General features: G+C 38.0%; 2 long non-coding RNA genes across 3 annotated transcripts in view; one reads left to right on the top strand and one right to left on the bottom strand.

The window, feature by feature from the left end:
- The window catches only part of LOC136320435 (uncharacterized), a 30,271-nt gene extending 25,431 nt beyond the window's left edge, over positions 1-4,840 (top strand). For both annotated transcript variants that reach the window (XR_010728338.1, XR_010728339.1), the window contains exons 3-4: positions 838-1,147; positions 4,724-4,840. This is a non-coding gene — a long non-coding RNA (uncharacterized lncRNA). The remainder of the gene's footprint in view (positions 1-837; positions 1,148-4,723) is intronic.
- The window catches only part of LOC136320434 (uncharacterized), a 40,345-nt gene extending 13,621 nt beyond the window's left edge, over positions 1-26,724 (bottom strand). Inside the window, exons 1-2 of the long non-coding RNA XR_010728337.1 lie at positions 26,567-26,724; positions 14,310-14,391 (exon numbers count right to left, since the gene is read on the bottom strand). This is a non-coding gene — a long non-coding RNA (uncharacterized lncRNA). The remainder of the gene's footprint in view (positions 1-14,309; positions 14,392-26,566) is intronic.
- Positions 26,725-27,531: the final 807 nt, after the last annotated feature.

Raw genomic sequence — 27,531 nt, 5'->3', positions numbered from 1 at the left:
TTGTCTTCCATCAGCTCTACAGCTTTTTTTATACACTAATCTACTGATGGGCACTTGGGCTGCTTCCAAATCTTGACTATTGTAAATAATGCTGCAGTGAACGTCGGGGTGTGTATATTATTTGGAATTAATGTTTCAGATTTCTCTGGATATATCTGCAGAAGTGGAATCTCTGGGTCATCAGGCAGTTCCATTTAAAAATTTTTGAGGTAACTCCATACTTTTTCCTACACAAGTGGTACCAATATGCATTCCTACCAACAGTGCAAGACGGTTCTTTTTCTCCACACCCTCGCCAACACTTGTTCTTTGTTGCTTTATTGACGATAGCTGTTTTGACAGGTGTGAAGTGACATCTCATTGTCGTTTTACTTTTTGCATTTTTCTGAAGAAGTAGTCTAGGTTAAGCCAGCTGATAGAGATTCTCAAAGTAAACTTTCATGATCTTTCCTCTGGTCATAAAAAATGAGCTCCAAATAAAGTTCACTTTTCTGCAAGTGCCTAGTCTTTCTGCAAAGCTGAGGAGAGCTAGCAATGAGTTTCTATTTTTCTGCCTGACATTGTAGTTTCTGCTGGATATTATACTCTATATCAACCTGTGCCAGCATCATGGTTGCTATGATACTACTTTTCTTGGTGACCCAGGTTCCCTTCAGCAGGAGTAGCAGTTGCTCCCACTGTCACCAAGAGTGATAAGCAAGAGTTGTATTTACTGGCATAAGCCCAGTAAAAACTAGAAACTTTCATTAGTCATTGTTTGAATCATCAGTGATGACTTACATGTATATTCAACCTTCCCTTATGCTTATCTTGTTCCCTGTCGTACCCCATTTTTAGGTTTACCCAACAGTTTCAGCTACAATGACTGAATTACGCTATACACAAAAAGAAGTGAGTTGCTACCACTTTTAGGAACGCTTCTGGGTGAACCAGCCTTGGCATATGTCTTCTGCCACCTGACATTCTAACTGGTTAAAAGGAGATACTGCCTCTGAGATTGGAATGCTTTCACTCTGTTCCCTGGGGCCCATACAGAGAATAGAGCCAGTGCCTTACGAACAAAACGTCATGTATCTAGAAGACCTGAAGTTCGATCTAAAGTCAGATGCCACATGGTCTTATGCTTTGTCAACTATTATGCTTAAAGGTAGATATAATCCTTTTTGTTCTTTTTATTTTTATTTTTTTGCCTTTTGTTCTTTCTTGTGGTAATATGCTGTAAGAAAAGTAGAAATACACACACCATTTACAGCTATCCCACCAGGATGTTTGCTACTTACTTTTGTAAAAGGGTCATCAGATAGTCACCACCAACTCACCATGTCTTTGAAGCATCAGGCATGGGAATAGGAAAGCACTTGAAGAGGTTATACTATACCTAAATACTTGTAGCCTTCTGGGGTATTTTCCCAATTGTAAAAATGTTAGAGAAAATATGAAGAAAATGTGCACCATTTGCTTAGAGAAAGAATGCTTTATATTCTATGCCAATGTCTCTTTCTTCTTCTACTTTCTTACTTTTTTTTCTTTTCTTTTCTTTTTTAGTATTAGGAATTAAAAATATTTGGTGCAGCCTTAGGTAGATTAAGATCCAGTGACAAAATATAATTGTGAATTTGTCTAGCTTCTAATCTGTTTTAACTTTTTTTTTTTTTTTTTTTTTTTTTTACCTACATGACACTTGGCTTCTGGGCAAAGAACCTCACTTGATTAGTGTTGACTAAATCATCATACAGGTCCTCCTGGGGGATCTTCTGTTGAGTAAAATTATTTTCTTTGCTGGATCCTTCCCAGTCTGGTGTCTGTAAAACATTCTGAATTTTTTGGTTGTTATCAAAACAGTCTCCTAAGCCCACGGTCTGGGTTCTGATTTGGATTGGAGAGTTGCAGTTTCATAAGGATCAAATGAATGTGCATTTCTGGAAGGCAGGAACATTTTTTGTGGTCACGGCAAATGCCACTGGACATCACCAGTTTTAGACTTAAGGGGCATCTGAGAAGAATGTGTTATTTTTCCATATTTTAGTTTCTTTTTGAAGCTAAGTTCCTTGAGTCAGGGGCATGCTCTCGTACTGGAAGGATTCTTTTGTTTAGTGTGATTATAGATATACTTGGTCAGACTTCAGCCCTTACTATTTGGGAGCTCCCTGATTTAAATGTGTATAATGAATCTGGCCTGTGTAATTACTGAAAATAAGAAATTGAATGCAGATGTATTACAGTCTCTGCTTAGATTCAGGCACTACTCTCAAGGTTAAGAAGGGGACAAGGGAGGCTATGCAATTTACTAAAAATTAGACTGCATCTTTTTTTCTGTTTCTGGTTTAATGAATCTCAGGACTTTCTTGAAAGAGATATATGGAAATTGTGGGTAAAAGCATGGGTGATTTAATGGTGGAATAAGAAGAGAAAATGGGAATAAATGGGGATATAGATTAATTTGGTGACAAATCAAGAAACTTTGGTAGGAGATATACATTTCTAAGAAATTCTTTTTATATGCTTTATTTTGAAATAATTTCAAACTTGGAAAAGCATTACAATAGCTGTACATACAAAAAAAATTCTACATTCCCTCACCCAACTTCTCTAAATGTTAACATTTAACCATATTTGTTCTTTCTCTTTACCCTTAACTCTTCAATGAGTATTTTTCAAAACATAAGAACTTTCTCCTACTTAACTAAATGTAGACATCTGAATAAATCACTAGTCATACAGCACCACTAATCAATCCACAGACCCTACTTATGTTTCAGCTGAACCAGTTGTGTCTCCTTTTGCTTTCTGATCTAACAACCAATTCAGATCAAGAGTTACATTTAGTTGTCATATCTCTTTAGGCTCTTCAACCTGGAATAATTGCAAGATCTGGTTTTTATGACCTTGAGTTTTAAAATATTAAGGCCTTCTATTCTGAAGAGTGCTCCTCAAGATGGGCCCATCTGATGTTCCCTTTGGACCAGTGTCAGGTCGTGCTTTCTTGTCAGGAATACTATAGAAGTGATGCTGTGCTCTTCTCAATGCATGACATTGGGGCTGTGTACAATGTCTATCCATTCCTCTGCTAGTGAGGCTAATCTGGAGCACCAGTTTCGTTATTGATAATTCCTCAGGTATTTGGGGGTGGTAGAAAGTATTCCAAGATTATGCTAACATTCTTTTCTGCAGCAAAGCTTAGCACCCAATGAGGAGTCTATTCTGAAAATACTACCACTATGACTGTTGCCAAATCTTTATTGGTTGTCATAGTAGAAAAAAATTTTCCCTTATGTTAGATTGCATCCTCCAGAGAAGCAGAACTTCTAAGGACTGAATATTTGTGTCTCCCTAAAATTCATATCTTGGAAACTTAACCCCCCATGAGATAATATTTGGAAGTGGAGCTTTAGGGAAGTAATTAAAGTTATAATAAGTAATAAGGATGAGGCCCCCAGAATAGGATCAGTGGATTTATAAAAAGAGGGAGGAGACATGGGATCTCTCTCTTTCTTTCTCTCTCTCTCCCTCTCTGCACATATCAAGAAAGGTCATGGGAGGACATTACCAGGAAGAGAGCTCTAACTACTTACTATGATAGTTTTAAACATGTCTGCAAATTCTTTTCTACCCTCCTCATCAAGAGGTGGAATATAATTTCTCTTCTCATGAATAAGAGCTAGCCTTGATGATTATACTATTTAACAAATATAAAATAGAAATTACACTACAAAATACTCAAGGCCAGATCATATGAGGTGATATGGCTTCTATCTGTTTTTCTCTTGGGATGCTTTCTCATGGAACCCAACCACCATGCTCTGAGGAAACCCAGGCCACATGGAAAGTGCATGCGTAGGTGCTCTGGCCAACAACCAACTGAGGTCTCAGCCAAAGGCCAGCATTAACTGCCAGACATGTGAGATAATTCTAGTCCCAGCCATCATCTAACTACAACCATACAAGATACTGACTAGCTGAGCTAGACTCATGAGAGATAATACCATGAAACAATTGTGGTTGTTTTATGTTACTGAGTTTTGAAGTATTTTTACACAATAGTAAATAACCAGAACATTTCTCTAATGATTGTTTCTATTCATTTGTCCAGAATCTGATCTCAACACAGATTTGCCACCTATATTTTAATATAGTAAATTACTTAATTCTTGTAACAGCTCTATCAAGTAGACATCAAAATCCCCAATTTTTATTGTTATAGTGGAAACTTGGGGATTGACGTCTTAGACTATGTTAAGGTTATGCTACAATTCAGATTGGGGTTTTTTTCCCCCTTTTTTCAAGATCTAAAACTTTGATTTCTCCAAAGATACTTCCAATCATTTCCTTTGACTTTTGTGCAGCATTAGAAATTTCTTAAAGAAATATCCTTTTTTTCTAGTTTCCATAACATTATAATGGCCTATTTTCCCATTAACTTTTCCAACAATTTCTTCTCTGCCTTGTTGGCTCTTCTCTCTCTCCAACTCCCCAAGGTGACTTTCCAAGGAGCAATCTGACAATTTTCTTTACAGCCTTTCTCAGATGTCTTACTCTCTCACTACAATGATCAGGTCTAAGCAGATGAATTTCCTTATCTGTATATATAGCCTTGATGTTTTTCTGTATATGTATTTGTCAGCTATTAATTTCCTCTAAAAAGCCTCAACGTCATCACAAAATAGAGTTGCACCAGAACCATACTTTCAACTTTATTATCAAAAATAATCTCATGTTTGGACAGATGACGTCAGAGTAATGGCGGAGTAGGAAGCGATACCGATAAATCTCCCCCAAAACTCAACAAGATCTTCAACCAGAAACAGAAAAACCTATACTTGGAGCCTCCAGATGCTTCACAATACACCCGAAGGTATGGTCGAGTGAAAAATTGGCTAAATATATAACCAAATCCTGAAGGAAAAAGGGAGTAAGAAATGCTCTGCCTTCCTCACTAACCTAAACAGGGCGGCTTTCTCTGGTAACTGTGAATATAGAAACTGAGGTGGGCAAAGGGGGTGAATACATCCAGGCCGGGCACAAATGGCTGAACCAGGCTATGGCACGGAGATCCTAGCAGAGGAAAAACTGATCCTGTGGCAAGCCGGGCAATACAAGCTAACACTCGCGCGAAACCCAAACAAAGAAAGACAAGCGGGGCAGCCATTTTACCCGTTCTCCTGGTCGGTGCGCAGTTAGTGGGCGAGAGATCTCTTCCTAAGCCCCAGAAGTGGGTGTCCATGTTGCCCCACAGAGAGGCAGGGTCAGAGGCCTTTCTGTGGGCCGAAAGCAGAATCTCTGGGCAGCCCCAGCGCCCTGGGAAAGCCACGCACAGGAGGGAGCGAGAACTAATTCCAACGGTGGAAATTTTCCGTGCTGGTGAGGGTTTCACTCAGGGAAACGCGGCCGGCCTCATATCCTGGTGTGCACGCGCAGATAGGTAGTGAGCGATTCCTCCGAGTGCCTCGGCAGTGCGCGCCCGTGTTATCGCACAGAGGGGCAGAGTCAGGGGCCTTTGTGTGGGCAAAACGGAATCTCGGGCCGCCCCAGCGCCTTGCAAAAGCTGTGCACGGGGATGGAGCGAGAGTGAATTCCAGCGCTGCAAATTTCCATGCGGTTGAGGGTTTCACTCAGAGCGTGAGACTACTGGCCGGATATCCTGGTCTGCGCGCGCAGATAGTGAACAAGAGTTTCCTCCAAGCGCCCCGGAAGTGGGTGCCCGCCTGTGTTACCGGACAGAGTGGCAGAGCCAGAGGTCTTTGAGTGGACGGAAAGCCCGCCTGATTATGATAGCAGCTCTGACTGACTGAGCCTTACCCAGAGCCCTGTGCTGAGTGGGAATAGAGTAGGGAGTTGCCAGCTCTTTGAACCTCTTACTATCCAGGCAGGGGCAGCAACAACCCCATAGCTGGATTATCAGGCTACTAATTGAGGAAGGAAAGACTAGGAGAAAGGCTCCAGGAACACGGACTCTCTCACTGTCGGAGCCTATGAATGCTAATGAGCCTTGACTGCCAACGAGACTAAAGCACAATATATGACATTGCCATAGAGACTTATCAACTACAAACCTCTACCTGAGCGTGCCAAAGGGGCAGAACCTGGGGTACAGAGTCACCGACCAGAAGAGGGAGAGAAAAGAAAAAACAAGAAGATAACCTCTCAAAATCAAGAATACTCTGCAGACTTTATAACCTATCCCATTTTATTATATTTGTTCATTTGTTTCTCTTATCTTCATTCTTGATACTTTTTTTCCTCCTCCAATTTGGCCGATTAACTCTCTGCCGGTCTTACTCTCTCCTCTCCTTGAACTACACTACCCATAAGTGTTACATCTCCCATTATCTTTTTTCTCCTCTTCCTTTCTCTCTATGAGGGTTGCACTCCAAAACCCTTAACTCTCTCTCTCTCTCTCCTTTCTTTTTTCTTCTTTTAGTGGTTCCCTCTTTTTTTCTCTCTCTCTTTCTTTTCTCCCTCTATATTAGTTTATCCTTTCTCCTTTACATCTCCTCTCATTCAAACCTCAATAACAAACAAATTATCTTATCTGGGACTCAAACTTATGTTTGTGGCATTTTGGTATTTTTTTACTTCACCTTTTTAACTCACTAGCAGTGTTCCCATCCCTGGCTCTCCATTTTATCTAGTTCTTGTTCCACTAAATACAATAGTATTTTTTTAATTTGTCCCCCCATTTTTCTGTTCTCCTCTTATTCCTCTCATCATAACTCTTAGACAACCAACACCTAAAAGCAAATAATTTTATTCTTGACCCAAATTTTTTCCTTATTTGCTTTTTGTGGGTCCATACCGCCCCCCCCCCTTTTTTTTTCTTTTTTTCTTTTTTTTGCCACTTTATTACTTTTCCCCAATTCAGGACCTCCATCACAGGCATTGTTTGTTATAATTCACAGTTCACCACAGATTTTCTCAAGAAAAAGGGGAGAGGAGAGGAAAAAAGGAGAGGAGGAATAATTTCCTTTTTTAAAAAATTATTATTTTATTTTTCTTTATTTCATTATTAATTTTTTTGAAAAAAACCAACTCTTTTTGATTTTTTATTTTTTTAACTTTTTATTCTTTATTAAATCTCATTAATACTATCAACAAAACCACCCTCAGATGCCATTAAGGAAGAGAAAATCGAATATCATGGATACAAAAGAAAGAGAGGTAACACAGCTAGATGAGGAAAAATCTATGGAGAAAAAATTTAATATATTGGAAACCTTGGAGCTAAATGACAGAGAATTGAAGATAGAAATCCTAAAAATCCTCTGAGATATACAAGAAAACACAGAAAGGCAATTTAGGGAGCTCAGAAAACAACTCAATGAACACAAAGAATATATGTCCAAGGAAATTGAAACTATAAAAACAAATCAAACAGAGATGAAAAACTCAATTCACGAGCTGAAAAACAAAGTAACAAGCTTAGCTAATAGAACAGGTCAGATAGAAGAGAGGATTAGTGAAATAGAAGACAAGCAACTTGAGGCACAACAGAGAGAAGAAGAAAGAGACTCAAAAATTAAAAAAAATGAGATAGCCCTACAAGAATTATCTGACTCCATCAAAAAGAATAACATAAGAATAATAGGTATATCAGAGGGAGAAGAGAGAGAAAATGGAATGGAGAACATACTCAAACAAATAATAGATGAGAACTTCCCAAGCCTGTGGAAAAAACTAAAGCCTCAAATTCAAGAAGCAAACAGAACACCGAGTTTTCTTAACCCCAACAAACCTACTCCAAGGCATATCATAATGAAATTGACACAAACCAACAGCAAAGAAAAAATTCTCAAGGCAGCCAGGGAAAAGAAGAATACAACATATAAAGGAAGGCCCATTAGATTATCATCAGATTTCTCAGCAGAAACTCTACAAGCTAGAAGAGAGTGGACCCCAATATTTAAAGTCCTGAAAGAGAGAAACTTTCAGCCACGAATACTATACCCATCAAAGCTATCCTTCAAATACGAAGGAGAAATAAAAACATTCACAGATACAGAAAAGATGAGGGAATTTATCATCAGAAAACCCCCACTCCAGGAATTACTAAAGGGGGTTCTCCAATCAGATACAAAGAACAAAAAAAAAACAGAGCCACAAGTAAAAGCTCCAAGAAGAACACAATAAAACCAAATTTAAACTGTGACAACAACAAAAAGAAAGAGGGGGAGAAGATGGAGATTAACAGTAGCAAAGGACGATGGAGTGCAAAAGTACTCACAAAATAGTTTGCTACAATGAACAGGGTAGGGACCCTTTTCATTACTCAAAGGTAACCACCATTGAAAAAACCACCACAGAAGCACATGAGATAAAAAAGATAGCAACAGAGGAAAGATGTATGGAATACAACCAAATAAAAACAAAAGATAGAAAAACGAAAGAGAAGGATCAAACAAGACACAAAACTAACAGAAAGCAAGATATAAAATGGCAATAGGGAACTCACAAGTATCAATAATTACACTAAATGTAAACGAATTAAACTCACCAATAAAAAGGCACAGAGTAGCAGAATGGATTAAAAAAGAAAATCCAACTATATGCTGCCTACAGGAAACTCATCTAAGTAACAAGGATAAAAACAAATTCAAAGTGAAAGGCTGGAAAACAATACTCCAAGCAAATAACATCCAAAAAAAAGCAGGTGTAGCAATACTCATATCGGATAATGCTGACTACAAGACAGGAAAAGTACTCAGAGATAAAAACGGCCATTTCATAATGGCTAAGGGGACACTGAATCAAGAAGACATAACAATTCTTAATATATATGCACCAAACCAAGGAGCACCAAAATATATAAGACAGCTACTTATTGACCTTAAAACAAAAACTGACAAAAATACAATCATACTTGGAGACCTCAATACACCGCTGACGGCTCTAGATCGGTCATCCAAACAGAGAATCAACAAAGACATAGTGGCCTTAAACAAAACACTAGAGCACCTGGATATGATAGACATCTACAGGACATTTCATCCCAAAGTGACTGAGTATACATTTTTCTCCAGTGTACATGGATCATTCTCAAGAATTGACCATATGTTGGGCCACAAAAACAACATCAGCAAATTCAGAAAAATTGAAGTTGTACCAAGCATATTTTCTGATCATAAAGCCTTGAAACTAGAATTCAACTGCAAAAAAGAGGAAAAAAATCCCACAAAAATGTGGAAACTAAACAACATACTTTTAAAAAATGAATGGGTCAAAGAAGAAATAAGTGCAGAGATCAAAAGATATATACAGACTAATGAAAATGACAATACGACATATCAGAATCTATGGGATGCAGCAAAAGCAGTGATAAGAGAGAAGTTCATATCACTTCAGGCATATATGAACAAACAAGAGAGAGCCCAAGTGAACCACTTAACTTCCCACCTTAAGGAACTAGAAAAAGAAGAACAAAGACAACCCAAAACCAGCCGAAGAAAGGAGATAATAAAAATCAGAGCAGAAATAAATGAATTAGAGAACAGAAAAACTATAGAAAAAATTAATAGAAAAAGGAGCTAGTTCTTTGAAAAGATCAACAAAATTGACAAACCCTTGGCAAGACTTACCAAGGAAAAAAGAGAAAGAACTCATATAAACAAAATCCAAAATGAAAGAGGAGAAATCACCACGGACACCGTAGATACACAAAGAATTATTGTAGAATACTATGAAAAACTTTATGCCACTAAATTCAACAACCTAGAAGAAATGGATAAATTCCTAGAACAATACAACCTTCCTAGACTGAGTCAAGAAGAAGCAGAAAGCCTAAACAGACCTATCAGTAGAGAAGAAATAGAAAAAACCATTAAAAACCTCCCCAAAAATAAAAGTCCAGGCCCTGACGGCTATACCAGTGAATTTTATCAAACATTCAAAGAAGACTTGGTTCCTAGTCTACTCAAAGTCTTCCAAAAAATTGAAGAAGAAGCAATACTTCCAAACACATTTTATGAGGCCAACATAACCCTCATACCAAAACCAGGCAAGGATGGCACAAAAAAAGAAAACTACAGACCAATATCTCTAATGAATACAGATGCTAAAATACTAAACAAAATACTAGCAAATCGAATACAACAACATATTAAAAAAATAATACATCATGATCAAGTGGGATTCATCCCAGAATCTCAAGGATGGTTCAACATACGCAAAACGGTTAACGTAATACACCATATCAACAAAACAAAGAACAAAAACCACATGATCTTATCAATAGACGCAGAAAAGGCTTTCGATAAAATACAACACAATTTTATGTTTAAGACTCTCAACAAAATGGGTATAGAAGGAAAATATCTCAACATGATAAAGGCCATATATGATAAACCATCAGCTAACATCATATTAAATGGCACTAAACTGAAGGCTTTCCCCCTTAAATCAGGAACAAGACAGGGTTGTCCACTCTCTCCACTCTTATTTAATGTGGTACTAGAGGTTCTAGCCAGAGCAATCAGACAAGACAAAGAAATAAAAGGCATCCATATCGGAAAAGAAGAAGTAAAGGTATCACTTTTTGCAGATGATATGATCCTATACATCGAAAACCCCAAAGAATCCACAAAAAGACTACTAGAAACAATAAGCCAATACAGTAAGGTCGCAGGATACAAAATTAACATACAGAAGTCAATAGCCTTTCTATATGCCAACAATGAAACAACTGAGAAGGAACTCAAAAGAATAATCCCCTTCACGATTGCAACAAAAAAAATAAAATACTTAGGAATAAACATAACAAAGAATGTAAAGGACTTATATAATGAAAACTATAAACCATTGTTAAGGGAAATCAAAAAAGATATAATGAGATGGAAGAATATACCTTGTTCTTGGCTAGGAAGAATAAATATAATCAAGATGGCTATATTACCCAAAGCAATATACAAATTCAATGCAATTCCCATCAAACTTCCAATGACGTTTTTTAAAGAAATAGAGCAAAAAATCATCAGATTTATATGGAACTATAAAAAACCCCGAATAGCCAAAGCAATCCTAAAGAAAAAGAATGAAGCTGGGGGCATTACAATATCTGACTTCAAACTATATTATAGGGCCACAACAATCAAAACAGCATGGTATTGGCAGAAAAATAGACACTCAGATCAATGGAACAGAATAGAAAGTCCAGAAATAAAACCACATATATATAGTCAAATAATTTTTGATAAAGGGGCCAACAACACACAATGGAGAAAAGAAAACCTCTTCAATAAATGGTGCTGGGAAAACTGGAAAGCCACATGCAAAAGAATGAAACTGGACTACAGTCTCTCCCCCTGTACAAAAATTAACTCAAAATGGATCAAAGATCTAAACATAAGACCTGAAACAATTAAGTACATAGAAGAAGACATAGGTACTCAACTCATGGACCTGGGTTTTAAAGAGCATTTTATGAATTTGACTCCAATGGCAAGAGAAGTGAAGGCAAAAATTAATGAATGGGACTACATCAGACTAAGAAGTTTTTGCTCAGCAAGAGAAACTGATAACAAAATAAACAGAAAGCCAACTAAATGGGAAATGATATTTTCAAACAACAGCTCAGATAAGGGCCTAATATCCAAAATATACAAAGAACTCATAAAACTCAACAACAAACAAACAAACAATCCCATAAAAAAATGGGAAGAGGATATGAACAGACACTTCTCCCAGGAAGAAATACAAATGGCCAACAGATATATGAAAAGATGCTCATCTTCTTTAGCTATTAGAGAAATGCAAATCAAAACAGCAATGAGATACCACCTCACACCTGTTCGATTAGCTATTATTAGCAAGACAGGTAATAGCAAATGTTGGAGAGGCTGTGGAGAAAAAGGAACCCTCATACACTGTTGGTGGGAATGTAAAGTAGTACAACCATTATGGAAGAAAGTATGGTGATTCCTCAAAAAACTGAAAATAGAACTACCTTATGACCCAGCAATCCCTCTACTGGGTATATACCCCAAAAACTCAGAAACATTGATACGTAAAGACACATGCAGCCCCATGTTTATTGCAGCATTGTTCACAGTGGCCAGAACATGGAAACAACCAAAAAGCCCGTCAATAGATGACTGGATAAAGAAGATGTGGCACATATACACTATGGAATACTACTCAGCCATAAGAAATGATGACATCGGAACATTTACAGCAAAATGGTGGGATCTTGATAACATGATACGAAGCGAAATAAGTAAATCAGAAAAAACCAGGAACTGCATTATTCCATATGTAGGTGGGACATAAAAGTGAAACTAAGAGACATTGATAAGAGTGTGGTGGTTACGGGGGGGAGGGGGGAATGGGAGAGGGAAAGGGGGAGGGGGAGGGGCACAAAGAAAACAAGATAGAAGGTGACAGAGGACAATCTGACTTTGGGTGATGGGTATGCATCATAATTGAACAACAAGATACCCTGGACTTGTTATCTTTGAATATATGTATCCTGATTTATTGATGTCACCCCATTAAAAAAATAAAATTATTTAAAAAAAAAATAAATAAATAATCTCATGTTTGGATTTACTTCATCCAGTGTTTGCATCATTATTCTCTTAATGTAACTAAAATTTAAACCTCAGAGTTCCTCGATTAATCCCTTTTCTTTTTCTTCTTTTGTAGTGAGTCACGAAGCCCTTCTGATTTTTATTGTCCTTTCTGTTTTATTTGACAAAACCTCTACCTTAGCAATTGCCTCATAACCAGTTTCTGGTCTTCTAACCTCTTCCTTCCCTAAGCTGTCCTGTTTATTACTACGAGCTCTTATTTCTAAAATGTTGTCATAGAAAATCCTGATTGAAAACTTCAAAAAATATCCTATTATTTAGGAAATAACAATTTTCCATAATATGAACACAAACTGTCTTCCAATTTGTCTCATCTTCACCTTTCAAATGTAATCTCAGCATCAGTCAGATGAGTCTCCTTGGTCTCTTAAATATTTCATGTATATGCTTACCTCTTCAATTGCTTTCCTTTGCTTTTTCTGGAGTTCATCTCTCTCTCCCTCTCTTTCTCTCTCTTATTCCAAACCTCCAGAAATTCTTATCAGTCCAATTGGTGATGAAAAGACTATGAAAAAAATCAAGCGGTACTAAAGAGAGTCATGTACTTGTGTAGGAGGGTATATTACTTTACATTCAGTGGTCAGGGGATTCTGTCATAGAGTGACATTTGATCAGAGATCTGGAAAAAGTGTTTAGAGATATCTGAGAGAAGATAACTCTAAGCAGAGGGAATAGAAACTATAAAGACCCTTAAGCAGAATGTACTTGGTATGGTCAAGAAACTAGGAGGACCCCAGAGCTAGAGTGAAATGAGCCAGGACAGGGTTACGAACTGAGGTCAGGGAGGTTGGAGTGTAGATCTTCATGAGTGTTGTTCTAAAGACTGTTGACTCTGTGTAAGACAGAAAACCATTGGACTGGAAGATTTGAACATCATATCATCTGATTTATGTGTTAAATTAAAACTTTGATTATCATGGTACCCTTCTCTGGAAAAGCCAGAAATATGGAAATTCTTTATAAAATCAGTAAAAATCCCCTTCCTTTTAAAAGGACCCATTTGACCTGCTAATTATTTAACTACGAACTATCGAATTCAAATCATAGCATGCTCATATTTGGAGATTTCAAAATTTTATATACTCGTTTCTGAATTTTGTCCTGCTTTTCTTTTGCCTTTTGCTTTGATTTTACTGTTTTGTAACATAACTTTTATTGTGCAGAGTAATTCATATACATAGCTCAAAAGACAAATGTGGCTGAATGTTTATTTTAAAAATTATGTTCCTTTTCTCTTTCTTTCCTAACTGACTTCTGCTCTCCAGTGGTAGCCATTTTAAACTTTCTAATTTATTTTTATGTATTCTTAAATAATGCGTTTACACGGACATTTCTGGATTGTTTTCTCGGTTTTAGATATTATCTGTTTATTTCCTACTGAAGAATACAGCTCCGTCATGTTCTCTCCTACCAACCACGTGTGTGTTCTCATTTTCTCTCCACCTTCTTTCTCATATACTTTTTGAATGGGTCAATGTTTATATTTTTATAGTCATGCATGTTGAACATGCTGTATACTATGATTATTTGTCTTGCTTAAATAATTTTTCTTTTTTTGGGGAGTGATATTCTCTAAAGTGCAAAGTACCATTTGCTAATATAAAAGTGATAATAGGAATTGAATTAATGGAAGTGAAATCAACATATTTTAGTCCTGGTCCATTGTAATAGTACAAGGCACCAAGAGAATACACAAGAAGTATATGATCTGATCTCTTTTTTCAAGAAGCTTACCAAACTTGTAAGGGTGTCCACACTTATTCATGTCAGAGAGTTCAAGACTTCATCAGAAACACAAGAAACACTAGAAATGGACCTGAAAAAAAAGGGTTATTTAATTAAGTGGAATAGATAAGATAGGTGCTTCTGAGAAGAATGGGAACTTCTGAGTCAAGACATGACTTTGTTTAACATAAAACAGCTTTCAAAATAAAGTACATTTGCAACACTAACAATTTCATACCCATTTTTTCCATTTTATGTAATTTTGGGGGTGGTGATTTTGGAGATTGCAGCAATAATCATTTCAAAGAAATACTAGAAACTTTTAGAGTGACGTCACGGAAATGGCGCCGTGAGAAGCGCGTCTGACAGCTCTCCCCTAAATCACAACAAATTTATCAACTAGAAACAGAAAAATTTATCCTCGGAGCATTCTGGAGTTCCACACAAACTGAAAGCAAAAGGACTGTTATCACTTGAATCTGAGAGACGAGGGTGTGGAGGAAGCTACCGCAGCGACGCTCATTCAAGCCACCAGGGAGTGCGCCTGCGGTGAGTCAGCCCATATACTTGGGAACCGCAAGCCGCCGGGAGCTGCCGCGAACCCCCGCGAACCGCCACCGCGAGCTGCCGGGAGCCCCCGCGAACCGCCACCGCGAGCGGCCGCCACGAGCCGCGGCGCGCGCGCCCGGTCCGGTTGAGCACCGCTGACGTTCCCAGCGGCCCGCACACTGCAAGTGGGGGTCGCCGGCCACCTGTGCCCGGAGACCCCATTCGCGCGCGTGCCTTGGGCATTCCACGTGCCCAGGGCGCCCTACTGGCCCGCACACCCAGGGGGCTCCATTATCCTGCGCCTGGTGCGGTCCAGCCGCCAGCGGCGGGGCGAGCGGGAGAGGCTTGAGAGATTCTCTCTGTGGGCGGGGCACCTCACCCAGCCATTCAAGCTAACAATCAAGCGTTGGGGGAGGGGCGCATGCAGGCAGCCTAAAATACCTTCGGAAACACAGCTGCGACCCAATCACTGAAATTAGCTTAACCCATGAAATCTGCGCACCCTCGGTTCTAATTGATAAGATCTCTCTCAGTTCAGGATCCAAGACAAGAGGCGTGATATTTTTTAGTGCCTCTCACTAAAGGGGCGGGGGCAACTTCTGATTGATAGAGCCTCCATATTCAGGGATAAACGCTAACAAGAAGGACTTGGCAGATAATAAGGTCTATACTACACTAGTCGTAAGCAGAGACTAGTGCCTCTTCTTCCCTGCAAAAACAGGCTACAAAGTGTGGAAAGCCTGGGTTGAAAGGCCCAACTAAATGATAGGCGCTGAACAGTCACCTTGACAACAATTGACTCCCACCCCCGCCTGATTACACTGGAGGCCCTGACTCTCAGAGCCTTTCCCAAAGCCTTGCACTGAGTGGGGATAGAGTGGGGATTTCCCAGCTCTTTGAGCCTCTTACTCCCCAGGCAGAAGCAGTTGCAGCCTTATAGCTGGATCACCAGGCTGCTAATTCAGAAAGGGGGGACTAGGAGAGAGAATCCAGGAAAGCAAACTCTCTCATCGTTGGACCCTGCAAACACCAACAAGCCTTTACTTCCAGCAAGACTAAAGCCAATTATATGACATTGCCATAGAATCCCATCAACTGCAAATCCCTACCTAAGTGTGACACAGGGGCAGAGCCTGGGGTACAGAGTCACCGACTAGGAAGAGGGAGAGAAAAGAAAAAGGAAGAAGTTAACCTCTCAAAATCAAGAAAAACCCACAGACTTTACAACTTGATCCACTAATTTTTTTTTGTTTGTTGTTGTTGTTGTTTGTTTCTTCTATCTTTTTGCCTTTATTTCCTCCACCTCGGTCCTTCTATTCTCTGCCCATCTTATGCTTCCCCTTTCTTGAACTACACTACCCATGAGTGTTGCATTTTATTTTTCTTCTTCATCCTCACCCTCCTTTAAGGTTATACACCAAAACACTTAACTCTCACTCTCTCCTCTTTTGTTTTTTTTTTGTCTTGCTTTATTTTGTTTTTTTCTCCTCCTATTTTATTTCTTCCTTCGTTTTTCTCTTTTTCTTATTTTTTCCTTTCTATTCGTTTTTTCTTTTCTCATTTTACTTTCCTCCCATATAATCCTCAATCACGAACAAATTAGTTAATTTGGGACTCAAGGCTTTTTTTTGGCTTTATTTCTCTTTTTTGCTTTTGTTTTTATTTTTTTTCCTCTTGTTTGTTTATTTTTGTTGCATTTTGGGTCCTCCCAACCCAAGGTCTCCATTGTATTTAGTCTTCGCTCCACTTAATACAACAGATTTTTACTTATTATTTTTATTTTTTCTTCTTTATTATTCTTTTTTGGTCCTTTTTTCTGATTCCCTCTTATCCCTCTCATTATATCTCTTAGTTGACCATCACTTACAAGCAAATCATCTTATGCTTGTCTAAGATTTTCTTCCTTTTTTTTTTTTTTTTTTTTTGCATTTAGTAGGTCCCTACTCCCTTTTTTTTGCCCCTTGAACTCTTCACCCCAAATCAGGCCCTCCATTATAGGCACGATATTTCCCTGAGGAGGGGAGAGGAGGGAAAGAGAAGAGAGAAAAAAAGGGGGAAATAATAAATTATTACTGTTTTTTTTTGTGGGGTGTTTTACCCTTTTTTTTTTTTCATTTTACTCTTTATTAATTCTAATTAGTGCTATCAATAAGACCACCCTCAGATGCCGATAAGAAAGAGGAAATCGAATATTATGGATACAAAAGAAAGAGAGGTAACACAAATAGATGTGGAAAAATCTATGGAGAAAAGACTTAACATATTGGAAGCCTTGGAGCTAAATGACAGAGAATTTAAAATAGAAATCTTAAAAATACTCAGAGATATACAAGAAAACACAGAAAGGCAATATAGGGAGATCAGAAAACAACTCAATGAACACAAAGAATATATTACCAAGGAAATTGAAACTATAAAAACAAATCAAACAGAAATGAAAAACTCAATTCACGAGCTGAAAAACGAGGTAACAAGCTTAGCTAACAGAACAGCCCAGACTGAAGATAGGATTAGTGAAATAGAAGACAAACAACTTGAGGCACAACAGAGAGAAGAAGAAAGAGACTCAAAAATAATAAAAAATGAGAAAGCCCTACAGGAATTGTCTGACTCCATCAGAAAGAATAACATAAGAATAATAGGTATATCAGAGAGAGAAGAGAAAGAAAATGGAATGGAGAATATACTCAAACAAATAATAGACGAGAACTTCCCAAGCCTGTGGAAGGAACTAAAGCCTCAAATTCAAGAAGCAAACAGAACACCAAGTTTTCTTAACCCCAACAAACCCACTCCAAGGCACATCATAATAAAGATGACACAAACCAATGACAAAGAAAAAATTCTCAAGGCAGCCAGGGAAAAGAAGAGTACAACATATAAAGGAAGGCCTATTAGATTATCATCAGATTTCTCAGCAGAAACTCTACAAGCTAGAAGAGAGTGGACCCCAATATTTAAAGCCCTGAAAGAGAGGAACTTTCAGCCAAGAATACTATACCCATCAAAGCTATCCTTCAAGTATGAAGGAGATATAAAAACATTCACAAATACAGAAAAGATGAGAGAATTTATCAACAGAAAGCCCCCACTCCAGGAAATACTAAGGGGGGTTTTCCAACCAGATTCAAAGAACAAAAGAAAACAACACCACAAGTAACAGCTCCACCAAAAACACAATAAAACCAAACTTAAACTGTGACAACAAAGGAAAAAAAGGGGGGAGAGGATGGAGATTAACAGTAGCAAAGGATGATGAAGTGCAGAAATACTTATAAGATAGGGTACTACAATGAATATGGTAGGTACCCTTTTCATTACTTAATGGTAACCACCCTTAAAAAAACCACCACAAAAACACTTGACTTAAAAAAGGTAGCAACAGAGGAAAGAAGTATGGAACACAAACAAACAAAAACAAATGATAGAAAAACAAAAGAGAAGAATCAAACTAGATACAAAACTAACAGAAAGCAATTTATAAAATGGCAGTAGGGAACCCACAAGTGTCAATAATTACACTAAATGTAAATGGATTAAACTTACCAATAAAAAGACACAGAGTAGCAGAATGGATTAAAAAAGAAAATCCAACTATATGCTGCCTACAAGAAACACATCTAAGCAACAAGGATAAAAACAAATTCAAAGTGAAAGGCTGGAAAACAATACTCCAAGCAAACAACACCCAAAAAAAAGCAGGTGTAGCAATACTCATATCTAATAATGCTGACTACAAGACAGAAAAAGTACTCAGAGACAAAAATGGTCATTTCATAATGATTAAGGGGAAGTGGAATCAAGAAGACATAACAATCCTTAATATATATGCACCAAACCAAGGAGCACCAAAATATATAAGACAGCTACTTATTGACCTTAAAACAAAAACTAACAAAAATACAATCATACTTGGAGACCTCAATACACCGCTGACAGCTCTAGATCGGTCATCCAAACAGAGAATCAATAAAGATATAGTGGCCTTAAACGAAATACTAGAACACCTGGATATGATAGACATCTACAGGACACTTCATCCCAAAGCGACAGAGTATACATTTTTCTCTAGTGTACATGGAACATTCTCAAGAATTGACCATATGTTGGGCCACAAAGACAATATCAGCAAATTTAGAAAAATTGAAATTGTACCAAGCATATTTTCTGATCATAAAGCCTTGAAACTAGAATTCAACTGCAAAAAAGAGGGGGAAAAACCCACAAAAATGTGGAAACTAAACAACATACTTCTAAAAAATGAATGGGTCAAAGAAGAAATAAGTGCAGAAATCAAAAGATATATACAGACAAATGAAAATGAAAATACGACATATCAGAATCTCTGGGATGCAGCAAAAGCAGTAATAAGAGGAAAGTTCATATCACTTCAGGCCTATATGAACAAACAAGAGAGAGCCCAAGTAAACCACTTAACTTCACACCTTAAGGAACTAGAAAAAGAAGAACAAAGACAACCCAAAACCAGCCAAAGAAAGGAGATAATAAAAATCAGAGCAGAAATAAATGAAATAGAGAACAGAAAAACTATAGAAAAAATCAATAAAACAAGGAGCTGGTTCTTTGAAAAGATCAACAAAATTGACAAACCCTTGGCAAGACTCACCAAGGAAAAAAGACACAGGACTCAAATAAATAAAATCCAAAATGAAAGAGGAGAGATCACCACAGACATCATAGAAATACAAAGAATTATTGTAGAATACTATGAAAAATTATATGCCACCAAATACAACAATCTAGAAGAAATGGATAAATTCCTAGAACAGTACAACCTTCCTAGACTGAGTCATGAAGAAGCAGAAAGCCTAAACAGACCTATCAGTAGAGAAGAAATAGAAAAAACCATTAAAAATCTCCCCAAAAATAAAAGTCCAGGCCCAGACGGTTATACTAGTGAATTCTATCAAACATTCAAAGAAGACTTGGTTCCTATTCTACTCAAAGTCTTCCAAAAAATTGAAGAAGAAGCAATACTTCCAAACACATTTTATGAGGCCAACATAACCCTCATACCAAAACCTGGCAAGGATGGCACAAAGAAAGAAAACTACAGACCAATATCTCTAATGAATACAGATGCTAAAATACTAAACAAAATACTGGCAAACCGAATACAACAACATATTAAAAAAATAATACATCATGATCAAGTGGGATTCATCCCAGAATCTCAAGGATGGTTCAACATACGCAAAACGGTTAACGTAATACACCATATCAACAAAACAAAGAACAAAAACCACATGATCTTATCAATAGATGCAGAAAAGGCTTTTGATAAAATACAACACAATTTTATGTTTAAGACTCTCAACAAAATGGGTATAGAAGGAAAATATCTCAACATGATAAAGGCCATATATGATAAACCATTAGCCAACATCCTATTAAACGGCATAAAACTGAGGACTTTCTACCTTAAATCAGGAACAAGACAGGGTTGTCCACTCTCTCCACTCTTATTCAACGTGGTGCTAGAAGTTCTGGCCAGAGCAATCAGACAAGACAAAGAAATAAAAGGCATCCATATCGGAAAAGAAGAAGTAAAGCTATCACTTTTTGCTGATGATATGATCCTATACATCGAAAACCCGAAGGACTCCACAAAAAGATTATTAGAAACAATAAACCAATACAGTAAGGTCGCAGGATACAAAATTAACATACAAAAGTCCATAGCCTTTCTATATGCCAACAATGAAATATTAGAAAACGAACTCAAAAAAATAATCCCCTTCACGATTGCAACAAAAAAAATAAAATACCTAGGAATAAACATAACAAAGAACGTAAAGGACCTATATAATGAAAATTACAAAGCATTGTTAAGGGAAATCGAAAAAGATACAATGAGATGGAAAAATATTCCTTGTTCTTGGATAGGAAGAATAAATGTAATCAAAATGGCCATATTACCCAAAGCAATATACAAATTTAATGCAATTCCCATCAAAATCCCTATGAGATTTTTTAAAGAAATGGAACAAAAAATCATCAGATTTATATGGAACTATAAAAAACCCCGAATAGCCAAAACAATCCTAAGGAAAAAGAATGAAGCTGGGGGCATTACAATACCTGACTTTAAACTATATTATAGGGCCACGATAATCAAAACAGCATGGTATTTGCAAAAAAATAGACACTCAGACCAATGGAACAGAATAGAAAGCCCAGAAATAAAACCACATATATATGGTCAAATAATCTTTGATAAAGGGGCCAACAACACACAATGGAGAAAAGAAAGCCTCTTCAACAAATGGTGTTGGGAAAACTGGAAAGCCACATGCAAAAGAATGAAACTCGACTACAGCCTGTCCCCGTGTACTAAAATTAATTCAAAATGGATCAAAGACCTAAATATAAGACCTGAAACAATAAAGTACATAGAAGAAGACATAGGTACTAAAATCATGGACCTGGGTTTTAAAGAACATTTTATGAACTTGACTCCAATGGCAAGAGAAGTGAAGGCAAAGATAAATGAATGGGACTACATCAGAATTAAAAGTTTTTGCTCAGCAAGAGAAACTGATATCAAAATAAACAGACAGCCAACTATATGGGAACTGATATTTTCAAACGACAGCTCAGATAAGGGCCTAATATCCAAAATTTACAAAGAACTCATAAAACTCAACAACAAACAAACAAGCAATCCAATAAAAAAATGGGAAGAGGACATGAGCAGACACTTCTCCCAGGAAGAGATACAAATGGCCAACAGATATATGAAAAGATGCTCAGCTTCATTAGTTATTAGAGAAATGCAAATCAAAACTACAATGAGATACCACCTCACTCCTGTTAGATTAGCTATTATCAACAAGACGGGTAATAGCAAATGTTGGAGAGGCTGTGGAGAAAAAGGAACCCTCATTCACTGTTGGTGGGACTGTAAAGTAGTACAACCATTATGGAGGAAAGTATGGTGGTTCCTCAAAAAACTGCAAATAGAACTACCTTATGACCCAGCAATCCCTCTACTGGGTATATACCCCAAAACCTCAGAAACATTGATACGTGAAGACACATGTAGCCCCATGTTCATTGCAGCACTGTTCACAGTGGCCAAGACATGGAAACAACCAAAAAGCCCTTCAATAGAAGACTGGATAAAGAAGATGTGGCACATATACACTATGGAATACTACTCAGCCATAAGAAATGATGACATCAGATCATTTACAGCAAAATGGTGGGATCTTGATAACATTATAAGGAGTGAAATAAGTAAATCAGAAAAAAACAAGAACTACATGATTCCATACATTGGTGGAACATAAAAATGAGACTAAGAGACATGGACAAGAGTGTGGTGGTTACCAAGGGTGGGGGGGGGGGAGGACATGGGAGGGAGGGAGGGAGAGAGTTAGGGGGAGGGGGAGGGGCACAGAGAACTAGATAGAGGGTGACGGAGGACAATCTGACTTTGGGCGAGGGGTTTGCAACATAATTTGATGACAAAATAACCTAGACATGTTTTCTTTGAATATATGAACCCTGATTTATTAATGTCATCCCATTACCATTAATAAAAATTTATTAAAAAAAAAAAAAAAAAAGAAATACTAATAACTTTAAGTATTTACTGTCATTTTAGAAACAGGTATCATGGCCTGTTGGTTTTTCTTCCCACAGATTCTTTGAGTCTTTCTGTTTCAGCTGCCTGATTTGAAGTGGAGACCAGCCTCTGTGTCTGGCAAAGCGAGGCTTAATTGGATTAGCAAATTCAAGTCTAGGATTTTAAATACCCAATTTGTGCACATTTTTGGCATTCTAAACCCATTGGAGGCATTTTGGAATGCTTAAAAGTCTCCAAAGGGTCCAAACTACCCAATCTACCCACTTGAGCAAAAATTTCAACCTAAGGAAGCTACATTTTAATTTTAAAATGTTTTCCAGTTTCTCAGTATGCCACTGCAGGTTAGCCCTTTCTTTGTGAGCCTAAGTGCATCAGAGTATATATACACCGCCTATTCTTTTCCATCACCCTGGACTTCCAGGGTTTTCATTTACCCATTTATCATTTCCCCCATATCAGTGCTGCTGACTATAATTACTGTATTCTTTTTTTTTTAATTTTTTTTATTCATTCATTTTAAAGAGGAGAGGAAGAGACAGAGAGAGAGAGAGGAGAGACAGAGAGAGAGAAGGGGGGAGGAGCTGGAAGCATCAACTCCTATATGTGCCTTGACCGGGCAAGCCCAGGGTTTCAAACTGGCAACCTCAGCATTTCCAGGTCGACGCTTTATCCACTGCGCCACCACAGGTCAGGCCTAATTACTGTATTCTGACATTTAAGTTCTCATCCCAATTTGGTCCTCAGGGAGGTGACAGAATGTTAATGCTCCTTTCTTCTCTCCTGCCTTCACCTTTAGAATCCTGGGAGTTTAGTTGGCTTGCTTTTATGGTGTTTAAGTGCTGATGGCCTTTGATTCTTCTTTTATGTTTAATTCAAATCTTCCTCTGTGTAAGGTATTTTTCCCCGCCGAGGAGGAAGGAAGAGGCTAGAGCCACAAAGTGTGGAATAGCAGACGGCTTTATTGGGTACAGAGCGCACACCCTGCCCGGCAAGGTTCCCTGGCCCCGAGGAAAGATGGAGGCCAGAGAAGTTGCAAAGATTAAACCACGTGGAGATATTTAAAGGGTCCCTCTAGGGAAGTGGAGCTACTATGACGTGGTAAAGTTTCACTGGCTGGCAGACGATCGCTTCTTTCCAAATGGTTCCTGGGAAGCTTCTTTTGGCGGGCTTGATTAAGGGCAGTCCTAGCCAAAGTGGGCGGGTCTGAGTTCCTACGTGACCATCCCTCCATCCACCGACCTTACACTCTGCCTAAGCTTTTCCTAATTATTCAAGTCTCTGTTTAACTCTACATTATCTGAATTCGTATTTTATTTACAATAGATTCAGATACTTTAGCACATAATTTTTTCCTAAAAATATATGTATTTAACATGACCAATCCCCCTAGATTAATCAAAAAAATGTTTTAAAAGGTGGCATATTACATATTGTTGGGCAAATAAGTTTGTAAAATTTGTATTTTTTGAGTTTGCTCACTTTTATTGTTACAAAATGGCGCTGGGAAGCCACATGTGTGCTTGCCCTCAGAGCAGGAAAGTTGATTGCAAATTGCAGATTGCATTCCTGTTTAGGAGGAGCTATTGTTTTGCTAATGTTTGCTGGAGGATGAATCTTTGTGGGCCCAGGTAGTTTTTGCAGAGTGCTAGAGAAGCCATGTTGGCAGGGAAAGAGAAGATGTGCAGATGGGGAACCAGAGCTGAGGGACTTTGGGAGCCCTACTGAGGTTTGTGGGGGCCTTTGATTCTGGGAGAAACCAGAGAAGATTCTCCTGGTTGTGGAACTGGAGAATGCATCAGGGCTTTGGGAGCTCTGAATGAAAAGAAAGTGTCTTCCCTGTGTATTTGCTTCTTGGCCAGTGCGAGACTTTAATAAAGGAGTGGCCCACCATTTTTGGGCTCCACTATTTCTTTACCGTCTGCCCGAATCCAATATGAACCTGCATGAGCATGGTCACGATGGCGGCGGCCTCTGGCCATACACATATAGTGTGTAACTTTGCTAATAATTCCATCCTTTATTAGACATACATAAAGTGGATCAATTAATTTTATTGCAACTGATTGTAACCTGTTACCTCAGATTGGGGTAATCTGAGTAAAAAATAACCATTCTTCAAGATATATATGTTGCCCTTTAAAAGTACATTTGGTGTTGCCTGACCTGTGGTGGCGTAGTGGATAAAGCGTCAACCTGGAAACGCTGAGGTTGCCAGTTCAAAACCCTGGGCTTGCCTGGTCAAGGCACATATGGGGAGTTGATGCTTCCTGCTCCTCCCCTCTTCTCTCTCTCTCTCTCTCTCTCTCTAATGAATAAATAAAATTAAAAAAAAAATTTTTAAAATACATTTGGTGCTTACATTTTTGAATCTGAAAAAATGTTTTCATCATAGAAGTTAGTTTTCCATCTGAGAAAAGTATTTTCATTCCAGAATTCTTGAAATTCATGGATGAAATGTTTTAAGTTGTTGAACTGTGTATCTGGTGAGTGTGTTTTGCAAAAAGAAAAGGAGCATCAAGACTATAGCCTAATCTTTGACAATTCTTTGCCCAGATCTTCCCTTGTACCTTAACTTGACTCTGAGTTGAGGACTAGATCTGAGTAGAGACTAACTAACACCTGTATCATTTTGCCTTTGCATTCTCACTCTAACACTCTCTCAGTTTTATGTTACTCTAAATTTGAAGACCAGTTTCTCTGCATTTTTTTAAACAAAAAGCAACAGATAAAAGAAGGAAAGAAAGTAGGGAGAGAAGGATAAAGGGAGAGAGGAAAGGAAGGAATTCTTTATCTGAAGTCATATTTTGTCATATCTGTAGCTATCTTAAAGATGGTTTAGGTAGAAGGGGTTAGATTTTGGAGCTTAAAGCCCTCTCTACCTTTTAATTTCTTCATTTTCCTGGAGTCACCAATAAGTATTTTATCTTGTCTTAAGTGAATCACATATATTCCTGTTCAGCCCCTGGGGGTTCAGCTTCTCAGAAATATACTTTTTAATACTGTCTTCAATAAAGTAGCCTTTTTCTTACAAATGAATTTCCCAGCCATTGTCAAGAAAATTAAAATTTTTTGAAATCCATATGCTTTAAGATTCCTTAGCGTACTTTGAATATTCTTAGAAGTAACCTGAACGCCCAGCCTTATATACTTTCATGTCAGAGTGAGACCCTTGACCTTTGGTGCCATGAAGTATCTTGTGACACTGTATACCTCCAACATTTCAAGATAAACTATCAGAAATATGGTCTTTGTGGCAAATTTTGTAACTTCAGAGACATTGCTTTGTGTTTGAAGTATCATGTACTATCACAAAAGTACCTAACCTGATTAAATATTTACTTGGGTTATGTACTGCCCTATCATTTTTTCCTACAAGAATCCTTTGAAGTTTTTATATTTCTTTCCTACTGTAAAAAAAAAAATACCATGAACTAGGTGGCTTAAAACAACTTATTTTTTCCTAGTTCTGGAGGGCAGACGTTGGAAATCAAGATACCTGCAGGCCATGCTCTTGCCAGTGGCTCTAAGGGAGACTTTTTCTTGCCTTTCCAGCTTCCAGCGACTTAGGCATTTCTTGTCTTGCAGCTGAATAATTCGTCTCTGCCTTTGCCTTCACATGGCCTGCTCTTCTTCCTGTGTGCCTCTCCGCGCTGAGTCTCTTGTGAACGTGTGTCAAACCTAATTGATCATGTCTCAAGATCCTTAACTTAATTATACATGCGAAGATTCTTTTCCAAATGAGGTCACATTCACAGGTCCTGGGGTTAGGACTTGGACACGTTTGGCCTACCATTCAGCCCATTACAGTGATTTAAGTTTTTTTTTGTTTTTTGTTTTTTAATGGATGAAGAATGCAAGGTTAAGAGAACTCACATAACTTGGACAAGGTTGATTAAACAGAATTTGAATCTGGAGTAATTACCCACCAAAATTGGTGGTATTTCTATCAGACTGTGTGTTAAGTAAAGCTTTCTGACTTGCATGTGTACCTTGAGTTGAGTCAACCATTTATCACACTGTGAACTCTGTCCTGTTTTCATACTGGCCTGTGCCATTACCTCCCTAGACCTCCGTCAGGTAAACCCACCTCCCCCAGGAAAGGCACCTGCGGGACTCCTGTGGAGAACATGCCGGTAGCAGGGATGTGAAAGCACCAACAACGAGCAGCAGGTTCCCAGCAAACTCACTCACTGCTGGAGGCGGCTCTGGCGTCATTCTCCTTCATGTCGGCATGAGCGGCAAATGGCTTAAGTCATGTATTTAGGTTATCAGCAGGACACAGTTTTCCACAGATGATTGAAACAGTGCTCTTTAAAAGCATGATTTTTATGGCATGTTTTAATATTAATGGCTGTTTATCACTAAAATTCAGAAGACACCCTTAACTTGGTACACATGACATGGTGACCTCAACCCAGATGTTCTGAGCTCCTAACCTTCCTGGAGATTCGGAGTGTAGCCTCAGCTGCCACTTTCCCTGACCTCGCAAATGGGGCATTTCATAATGACAGAGATTTTGTTTTACTCTTTGCTCCAAGAATGGCAAATTTTCATCATTTTTTTTCATATCCTAGTTTCATTATTCTCTCTAATATTGCTCTTCCCCCCAGCAATTGCACCAAAGCTTATTTTTACAGAAAATTTCATGGACTTTTTTTTTTAAATAAAAATGAACTCAGTCATGTATCCTTTCCAATGTTATCATTTTAGGCTCAGAGACAATTGCCTTTTTAAGGTTATAAGACACGTTCTCAACAGAGATGTGCTGTCCTTTGCTCTCAGATAGGTGGCTGACATTTTCCTGTCACATGTAAGCTTCCTAACAATAGACTCTAGCCTTATAACTTACAGATGGTCTTTCTCATCCTTGCAATTGTCTCTTCCCTCAGCATCAGCATAGCCCTTCAGGAATTAGTCTGTAGTATATTTGTTTGCGATTACTTATTACATGATTTCATGCCATCTTTTGACATTCTTTAGCTGAACTGTAGGCAGCAAATCTTTTCTGCTTTGAATTCCTTTCTTTATCCCCCAAGATGCCTGGTTTTTGTCTGCTCACTCTGGGAACAC

Source organism: Saccopteryx bilineata, chromosome 1 (assembly GCF_036850765.1).
Source record: "Saccopteryx bilineata isolate mSacBil1 chromosome 1, mSacBil1_pri_phased_curated, whole genome shotgun sequence".
Taxonomy (NCBI): Eukaryota; Metazoa; Chordata; class Mammalia; order Chiroptera; family Emballonuridae; genus Saccopteryx; species Saccopteryx bilineata.
The sequence above is the reverse complement of the archived record's forward strand: the minus strand, read 5'-3'. Positions and strand labels throughout refer to the sequence as shown.